Below are 10,256 nucleotides of genomic sequence, written 5' to 3'. Positions count from 1 at the left end.
GTGTACCACAAAATTCTAAATTTTAAGCCTACCCCTAACCTTTTGCCCTTACGTTACAACCTTTGGGAAAGTCCTTTCGACCTAGTGGTTGAGTCATACACCGAGGGAGGGCATTATGAGTTAAAGCCTAAGAAAAAGGGATGCAAGGTCGAGATGTCGAGAACCCTCAAATTCTATTCTTTTCCGGTTCCTTCGAGGAACCATAGAGACGCTTACTAAGGGAAGATTTGAAGCCATTAGGGAGAACGCGGTTAGATTGGTTGGGATGAAAGTGGATTGCGCCTCATTAGTTCTCTACGCTTAGCATGCCCTATGTTTCAATCAACCCTCGATATCTTAGAACGCGCTTACCATTGTTGTTTTAGAAAGTTTGATATCCTTCGTGCTTTGATCATGTGCAAAAGTCTATTGTATAAGCATTTCTTTTCTTTTCAAGGTTTTAAACTTTCTCTTTTCTTTTCTTATGCTTTGCCTCCCTTTTAATAAAAAGAGTTATAGGTTAACCTCTTTGGAAACCTTTACCAGAGCATCACTCGTCCTCTAGAGCGATCTAGGGGTTTAAATGGCTTGTCTTTAATTGCTAAAATTGACCGTGATTCCTACGAAAGTGAGTTAGTGTATATTCCCATATTCTCTAGTTTTCTTGTATCTTTCTTTTCTTGAATAGTGTCATCATTTTCCCTTAGGTTTGATTTTGTTTTGCTCGAGGACAAGCAAAAGTTTAGCTTGGGGGAATTTGATGAGCGTCGTTTATGGCGCTCAAAAGAATAAGATTTCGATTCATTTTCTTTATTTTCTTTCATCATTTTCATATAATTCTCTTAGTTTTATTTGATTTTCCATTTTTAAAATTCACTTTGGTTCTCGATTAATTTTTACGAGTTTTTCATATTTTTAGTTGATAATTCATAGTTTTGTTTTAGTTTTATTTTGTTATGCTTTCTCTCTCTTTGTTTTATTTATGTTTTGTAGGTGAATAATCAAGTCAGTTTGCTCATTTTGGGACTGCCTTGCTCGCGGGCATCATCTCGAGTGCACTGATGATGGGAAAGCTCGAGAGCACGGAGTTTGATCAAGCAAGCGAAGGAGCCAAGGCCTCGTGCACCACACAGGGGTGCGCGCGCGGCACAGGGGTGCATGCGCGCAGACCCAGCTGTGCGCGCGCGCGACTGGTTAGTGCGTGCGCATGGCCCTGTGCAGCCCCCTTCACTCGATTTTTCTATTTATAGCTTTTGACTTTCTTTTTTATGACGACTTAACTTTTGTACTGAAGATGTAATTTTCCAGAAATAGTAGAGGGAGAAAGTAGAGAGAGAAGCTTAAGATTTACTTGTTTGTACTTGAATTTGATCTTAGATTTCAATTTGATCTTGAAATTTCTTCTTCAATTCAATGAAAGTTTGTAAGATTTCTTTCCTTTGATTTACTTTTAATGAAATTCTCTCTAGTTTCTTTAATTTTGATTGAGATTACATTCCTTGCTCTAGAATTTGTTGATTGATTTATTTTCTTTTGATTAAGCTTTAAATGAATATGAATTTGATTGAATTTGTTTTGTTCCTTAATTTCACCATGATTAGTGAGTAGATTAGTTGCTAGGGAGAAGGGAAAGCATGCTTGATTGATGATTTTTGCTAGTTAATGATGCTAAATTGATAGGAATGTTGCAATTAAATTGGTTGACATAGTTGTGCATGTGATTAATTAAACTAGGAGAGATCAACCTATAAGATTAATCTAGATTGCATTGCAAATTTCAATGACATGAACCCTTGATTTGAGAATTGTTTTAATTGATTAAATTTGATTGTGATTTTCCTTGTTAGCCATTCATAGTGAACCCTAGCTTGGCTTATAAGAGATAGCTTTTGGATTCCTTTGATTGCAACTATTGTGTGTCCCTTGTGATGTTGAATCGATTGAGTGATTTATAAATTAGCATAATCATTGAGCTTGCATGTAGAACCAATATCCCTATTGTTTAGCATATTGAATTCTTCAATTTGTCTAGCTTTTTGACATCTTAGTTACCAACCACAACCATTTATATTCTTCGAATTAACTTGACATAGGCTATAGCATCGTTCCTACTCATTCCTTTGGGTTCGACCCTTGACTTACCATATACTTCTATTAGGTTGGTCGAGTGTTTACAAATTAAGTTTGGCTCTAGGGAGAGGTAGATAACGACCTACATTTTCCTCTTGTCAGATAGCTCCTGCTGAGCTATCACCAGGCTCCTAGACTGGCTCACGAGGTGCGCACTCACTGCTGGAAGAATAATCGGAAGGGCTCATTAGCCCGATATAGTCAGCCCGCAGGCTAACTAAGTAGGACTCCCGACAAAGGAGATCGTACACCTATAAATAAGGGATAAAGTACTACGGAAAAGAGGTTAGAAAAACATTCTATTACATCATCTATCTCTCTAAGTACACTTTCTCTCTCTCAAAACACATTTTAACTTAGGCATCGGAGGGGGGTTCCTCGAGCCACCCCCGAGGGCAGTTCACGTGTGTTGCCATGTGTAGGTCATTAACGGGATGCAACTCATTCCAACAGAACCTTTGGATTTGCACTTGGAACAATTTGTGCTAGAAGGAGGGGAAGGATCATCTAACTTGAGGCTCACCACTGAGCAAGGGACTAGTTGACAGATCGTCACGGCCGGAGAAGAAACTGTACAAACACTAGTCTCTAAGGCTATCGAAACCAATCAAACACCACAGAAAACAGCGTCAGTAATACATGATCTGAAAGGATCATCTGAAAAACCCAAATCCAGTATTTCTCAGAAAACTAACCCCACTGGATTGACGTCTGCCGCAACCAATGCGGCGGCGAAACCAGTAGATCCGGTAGGGTCTAGTTCTTCTTTTAACTTCGGAATGCCATTAATAGGCGTGAACAACGAACCCATCATTTCAACACCAATAACCTAGAAACCGCAGCCCGTCAATATGCCAGCCATCCTGCAGAACCTTTCTAAGTGCATTAAAGAACAATTGGCAGCCATGACAGCAGTCCTTACCAATTTCGGTAAAGGGACAGGCTCCGCACCAGTAGCCAAAGTTACAGAGCCAACCGTGAACAAGGCAACACTTGTTACTCTCACCCCGGAGTAGGAAGAGCTGGTCTAGCCGAGGAAGAAGGTGCTGGAACTGGAAGCTCGAAATCTGAATCGAGAGTGGAGTGTAGAAGAAGCAGCCCAAGATAAGGAAAGCCTGGAGACTCGAGTTGTTCGCAGCAGGTCACTAGCCCTTGAGCGAGCACTAAGTCTGGATAGGGAGAAGCGAGCATGGATCCTGGTGATTACAAATGATTCCCCATTTTGCAGGGAGATTCTTTAAGAGTCGATGGAGAAAGTAAAGATGCCCAGTTGTAAGTACAATGGTACCACAACACCTAAGAACCATGTTTCAGCGTTTGAGAACCACATGGTACTGTACACTATGACAGACTCAGTCTGGTGTAAGGCATTTCCACTGACCTTGGAGGGGTTGGCAACGGAGTGGTACGGAGCCGTTTATTCTTATAATCAGCTGAAGAGAATGTTTATGGAGCACTTTGTCACCCTGGTGGATTGTACAAAAATGACCAACGAGCTGACGTCACTGGTTCAAGGAAAAGATGAGCCCCTAAGAGAGTTCATCACCAAATTCAACAAAGAGGCAACAACCATCCCGAATATGAGTCAAGAGGTAGCACTGCTAGCAATGTAGAGCGAACTATTATCGGGCTCACCATTCAGAGCATACATGGGGCGAAAGAGCCTCAAAACGCTGGTTGAAGCGTTGGGAAAAGCGCACAAGTTCATAAAAGCAGACAAAATCGACAGAGCCATGCTGAACAGGGAAGCACCAAGTGACCCAACCAAGTAGACTGAAACTACCCGGGCAGAAAACAAAGCCAGGGTAGATCAGCACAGTAGAGCTGAGCAAGGTCGCAGGGATGTAGACAGGGAAGTGGGGGTGAGAAGATTAGATAAGAAGTGGGGAGCTAGGGCTGGAAGGTTTGATCGGTGTACTCCGCTCACTCATTTGAGATCCCATATCTTCAGTGTGAACAAAGGTGACGATAAATGGTAGAGGCCACCCAGGATGGTGAACAGAAACTGTGACCCTAGCAAGTGGTGCGACTTCCACAAGGACCATGGACATACTACCGATGAATGTACACACTTGAAAGGAAACATAGAGGACTTAGTCCACATAGGGTACCTGAACTAGTTCAAGCAACATTCTGACTCCTTCGGGCGAAGGGAAGAAGACAGATCTGGTCATGACCGCAGAGGAGGTCATAGAGGCCTAACTGAGGGCATGTATCGGGATAGTAAGCTAGAAGGCAGAGTATATGTAATCAATGGTTGACTAGTACATGGAGGAACCGTTAATAGAGCAAGGGCTGACTTGCGAGAAATGATCTACCAGATAGGTTACAATGAAAGGTGCAGATGGCCGCGACTTCTCCTGCAGCCACGAGCTACATTCAACGAGTATGACAAGAAAGCACAATCTACCCTCATGACGATCCTCTAGTAGTTACAATGAGAATTGCAAACTAGGAGGTGAATAGAGTACTAATCGACGGTGGCAGCTTAGCCAACATCATATACATCAGCGCGTTCAAAGAGCTGAAACTGGATAAGAGAGACTTGAAAAGGGTGAGCTACGAAGTCACCGGGTTCAATGGGTCCGGGCTGATTCTTGAGGGCATAATCGAGCTGTCAGTCCCTGTCGGAGAGGGATCAAGGCGGCGCGATGTCCGAGCTAAATTCTTAGTGATAGACTCCTTGTCACCCTACAATATGATCATGGGAAGGTCGCTTATCCATAAAATAGGCGGAGTGGTCTCCACTTATCACCTTGCCGTGGCATACACGGCTAATGATGGAAAATCTGCAAAGCTTAGGGGAAGTCAAAAGATTGCCCAACAATGTTATATCATAGCCTTGAAATAGCCAGCTAGGACCAGAAACAGCCAGGCCCAAAGCCAAGGTCCAAGGAACATGCTGAAAGGAAATCGAGAAAAAGGAAGCATAAAAAATACCACAAGGAAAAAAATAAGCAGAAGTTAGCAATGGAGAATTTTGAGCCCGCAAAAGAAGAGGTAGCCAAGTCATTACCCAGCGGGGAACAAATAACCGTCGAGATCACAGAAGGCGATAACTCAAGAACAGTAAAAATTGGGAAAGACATTGACCTTGGAGTTGAAGTGCACCTCATAGAGCTGCTAAGAGCAAATAAGGACATTTTCGCATTTTCAGTAGATGAGATGCCAGGAATTGACCTGGCGGTTATGGTTCACAGGCTGAATGTGAAAGAAGACATCAAGCCAGTCAGGCAGAAAAAGCGAAGTTTCTCCACGGAGAAAAATCAGGCAATCCAAGAAGAGGTTGACAAGTTGCTAGAAGCTGGGTTCATTGAGCCTTGTGATTACCCAGAGTGGTTAGCCAACGTGGTGGTGGTAAAGAAAGTAAATGGCCAGTGGAGGATGTGCGTTGATTTCATAGATCTCAACAAAGCATGTCCAAAAGATTGCTATCTGTTGCCACGGCTCGATCAGTTGGTAGACTCAACTAGCTGTCATGCCTTGCTGAGTTTCATGGATGTCTTCTCAGGATATCACCAGGTTAGCCTACACAAGCCAGACAGGCAGAAGACTGCGTTCATCACTGAAGGGGGAGTGTACAATTACATAGCTATACCCTTCGGGCAGAAGAACGCGGGGGCTACTTTTCAGAAGACAATGGATAGGGTGTTCATGCACCAGAAGGGACGAAATGTTGAAGTATACGTTGACGACTCGATTGTTAAGAGCGTCACGCAGGCAGGGCATATCATGGACTTAGAGGAGACATTTGCCATATTGAACAAGTATAATATCAAGCTCAACTCAAAGAAATGCGTTTTCGGGGTGAGCTTTTGGAAGTTTCTAGGTTTCCTAGTCAGTAAGAGGGGAATCGATGCCATCCCAGAAAACGTAGAGGCAGTCCTAAGCCTCCCAGAGCCCAAGTGCACTAAAGATATCATGCGGTTGACAGGGAGAATGGCAGCACTGATCTGATTCATCAGCAAGTCAGCTGAAAAAGCCTTACCATTCTATCAGTTGCTGAAAGGAAATAGAGAATTTAAGTGGGGTGAAGTAGAAAAAGAAGCTTTTGAGGGAATCAAGGAGCATTTAACCAAGCTCCTAACCATGATCAGACCGGAGCAGAGTGAAAAACTCCAGCTGTACATCTTCGCCTAAGTACAGACAATTGGGTCAGTTCTCCTAGTCGAAAGGCAGAAACAGCAAAAACTAGTGTACTTTGTAAGCCATGTGCTGACAGAGGCTGAGTAGAAATACCCACTGGTAGAGAACCTGGCCTTCGTAGTGGTAACGACAGTAAGAAAGCTAAAACACTATTTCGATGCACACACAATTCAAATCCTTACAAATCACCCACTGGAAAAAGCCCTACAAAAAATGGACGCTTTAGGCAGAATCCTAAAGTGGGCAATAGAACTCTCTGAGTATGAATTCGAGGTTAAGCCTAAGGCATCCATCAAAGCTCAAGCCCTACCATAGTGGAGGCCTCTTACGAGAAGAAAGAGGATGAGGTTGGAGTTTGGAAGGTGGCAGTGGACGGATCTTCAGCTCAAACGGGTAGCGGAGCAGGAATAATAGTAACATCGCCAGAAGGAAATGTATTTGGGTATGCCATTAAGTTCAAGTTCAAGGCATCGAACAACGAGGCAAAGTATGAGGCAACTCTAGCAAGCCTGAGGACGAGTATTGCAGCAGGATCCAAAAAGGTGCACTTGCAGACTGACTCTCAATTGGTAGTCAGCCTGCTGAAAGGAGAGTATGAGGCTAGAGAGCCTAAAATGCTAAAGTACATAACCAAAGTGAAAGATCTAGTGGCCCAAATAATGCATTTTCAGATAGATTCGGTCCCCAGAGCGGAAAATTCCCAAGCTGACGCATTATCAATGTTAGCCAGTTCCACTCTTCAAAGCCTCACAAGACAGTCATGGTGGAAGTCCTGGAAAAAGCAGCATTGTAGAAAGCAAGCAGGTGAATTGTACCATGCAACAGCGAGCATGGTTTTCAAAGATACTAAACTACAAGGTACATGGCTCGCTTCTTAATGATGAGGCACAAGCCAAAAAAGTAAAAAAAGATGCTAATTGGTATGTGGTGATGAATGGGGAGCTCAACAAAAAGGGGCTTCTCCAATCCACTGCTGAGGTATGAGTGTAAAGTTGCAAAATATAAACAAGAATTCGGAAAGGAAAAATGATATGACATGAAGATGAGATTAGTATGGAATAACTATTTTTTCGACATGTGTTTTCATATTTCAAAGTTTACATGATAAATACATGTATAACTAGTAAGTATTTCTATATTTTGTAGAAGTATTATACGTGTATTCTAGAGTGGGAGCAGGAAAAAATTATGGAAGAAGCACACTCAGGAAACTTTGCCAACCATATTAGCGGTAAAGCCCTGGGAGTTGAAGTGCTTAGAAGAGGAGCATACTGGCTAACCCTGACGCAAGATACCTTAGCGTACGTCAAAAAGTGTGAAAAGTGCCAAAAGTATACTGCAGTTATAAATCAGCAAGCAAACGATCTGACCCCAATTCTCAGTCCGATCTCGTCCGCACAGTGGGGAATGGACATATTAGGACCTTCACCACTAGGTTAGCGGGAAGGAGGTATATCATAGTGGCAGTGGATTACTTCACCAAGTGGATTGAAGCTGAGCCCACAAAGTACATAAACGCTTCCCAAGTAAGAACGTTCATATGGAACAACATCATTACAAGATTCGGGGTGCCGTAATGCATATTCTTTGACAATGGATGTCAGATCGACTGTGAAACCATCAAGGATTACTTGGAAGAGATGGGTACCAAGTATGCAAGCGCCTCAGTCTACCACCCGCTGACCAACGGTCAAGCAGAGGCAGCAAACAAGCTAATCTTAACAGCCTTACAAAGGAAGCTGGAAGAGCATAAAGGCCTCTAAGCTGACCTAGTCCCATAAGTATTATGGGTAAACAGGTCAACAGAGGAGTCTACCGGAAAAAATCCATTCACCCTGGCTTATGGGGCAGATGCAGTAGTTCTAGTGGAAGTCCAAATCCCCACCCTGAGAATCGAACACTATGAGTAGCAAGGGAATAAGAAGCGTCTGCTGGAAGAGCTGTATTTTCTTCTGGAGATACTGCCTGGAGACTTGGTTCTTAGCCCAAAAAATCCGAGTCTCAAAGGCCTTCACCAGAAGAGTCAAGCACCGGAAAATACAGGGCGCCACCATGGGGACTCTTGAGGAGGAGGCCTAACACATTCAACTTGAGCAGGGAGAAGTGAACGACAATTAAAGGAGCGGGCTGAGCGGGTATCACCAAGGTTCTCTTGGTCCCACCCAGCTCACCTCTTTTGTGGGGGAGAGAAGAGATAGATCAGCAATAAGCCCTTACAAAAGATAAGTAAGGAGCATAAAATAATAAGTCACAGCCAAACAAGCTGAATGACAATTATTTTGGGTAATTTTTACCCAAGCCACGTGGGCCAATCAGATGGCGACATGTGTCAGCCTCGGATTTGTCCAAACTAGACCTATCCCTATCTGACACATGGCGTTCCCAGATTTTAGGAGAAAAGGCAGCCTTCAGGCCCAAATCCCTAGAAAGCCGTAATTCGGCGTAGCCCATCATAATTAGGTCAGAGTGACCTAATTAGGGGCACATTTACCAATGACCCTATAAATAGGGAGATTCCCCTCATTTTGGGGACATCTACAATTCATTTTATTACAGCCTACATACCCTACATTCTCTCATCAGAGAAAACACCTTATCTCGGAATTCGAGAAGATCTCACTTTCACCTTTCCGCACTTTTTACTTTCTCCATTGCGTTCTAACTTGATCGTAGGAGGCGTAGCTCCAACAAACCGGAGTCTCCGTGTTTTGTAGGTACGGATCGCGCTAGACCAGTCTTGGTGACGTAACTCTAGCAGGGACAAAAACACCCAAAACATTTGGCGCGTCTGTGGGAAAAGTACCTCTAAGATGGTTTAAGAGTCTGTACCGCCACCTGGAGCCGATGGGGTGGTCTATGCAGACCATAATACAGATAACTACTGTGAACTCAAAACCCAAGTGGGCCCTGAAGGGTCACTCCTCTCTAAGAACATCCGTTCCAGAGATAAGCTGGAACGAGCTAATAACGAAGCTGGTACCAGCAAGACTGCTGGACCACCGCCTGGTAACACATAGGCGGCAAGGGGTCAGGCTCCAGTAACCCGAGATGAACTCATGAAATTCATGACAAGTTTCAAGGGAGAAATCAAGGACCTGATCAACAAGAGGACGGCTCGCTCTAGCAAGGGTCAGTCGGCCAAGAAGACTCCTCAATCTAAGAGGAGAAAGTCAGTCAGAGACAAGTAGCCTACTCCACATCCAAAGGAGAAGATTACGCTTGCCATTGACTAGACCAAGATCCTTTTGCCCCAGACGGACAAAAGGAAGGTCATCCGAGCTGTTCAATCGGATGTCAGTAAGAAAACCATTCTCTGATGCCCGACACATCATCGAGAACAACCGGAGCCAGCAGTTGTCTGAGTCAGCCTCTACATCGAGTTTTCCAGACAGCTTCAAAAATACATCTGCAAGGAATTCTCAATCCTTGCATGAGAGCCATACAGGCGGCAAGTCCGTCTATACTGGCCCTCAGATGATTGGGACAGTCCCGTATGTGCCTCAGACGCCATACGGACAGTATATTCCACCATTCATGCAGCCGGCCCTCTTCGAAGGTCAGGCAGCACATAATGTCCAGCCCCTAGACTGGCAGCTTTGTCAACTCAGACTTGGTGAACAAACCTCTGCGTTCACTAAGGAAATAACCCAGGCGACATAGCCGGCCAAGGTTAAAAATGTCTTGGTTGGTGCCTATGATCGTACCACCAACCCAGAGGACAACCTCATGGCCTACACCAACCTTATGCATATGCTGGGGTTGGAGGATGCTATGTGGTGCCGATGCTTCCCGGCTACCTTGAAGAGCATAGCCCAATAATGGTTTGACAACCTGCCAGCCGGATGCATTGATAGCTTCAGGAGGCTTGCCTTCCTATTTGCCTCCAACTTCTCGATGAACATCCCTTCCAAGGAAACAAGTCTCGACTTGAGCACCATACGGTAGGGAGAGAGAGAAGGACTTCACTCCTACGTCAGGCGGTTCAATCTGGTGAGAATCAA

The sequence above is a fragment of the Chenopodium album genome, chromosome 16 (assembly GCF_948465745.1).
Source record: "Chenopodium album chromosome 16, dcCheAlbu1.1, whole genome shotgun sequence".
NCBI classification, from domain to species: domain Eukaryota; kingdom Viridiplantae; phylum Streptophyta; class Magnoliopsida; order Caryophyllales; family Amaranthaceae; genus Chenopodium; species Chenopodium album.
The sequence above is the reverse complement of the archived record's forward strand: the minus strand, read 5'-3'. Positions refer to the sequence as shown.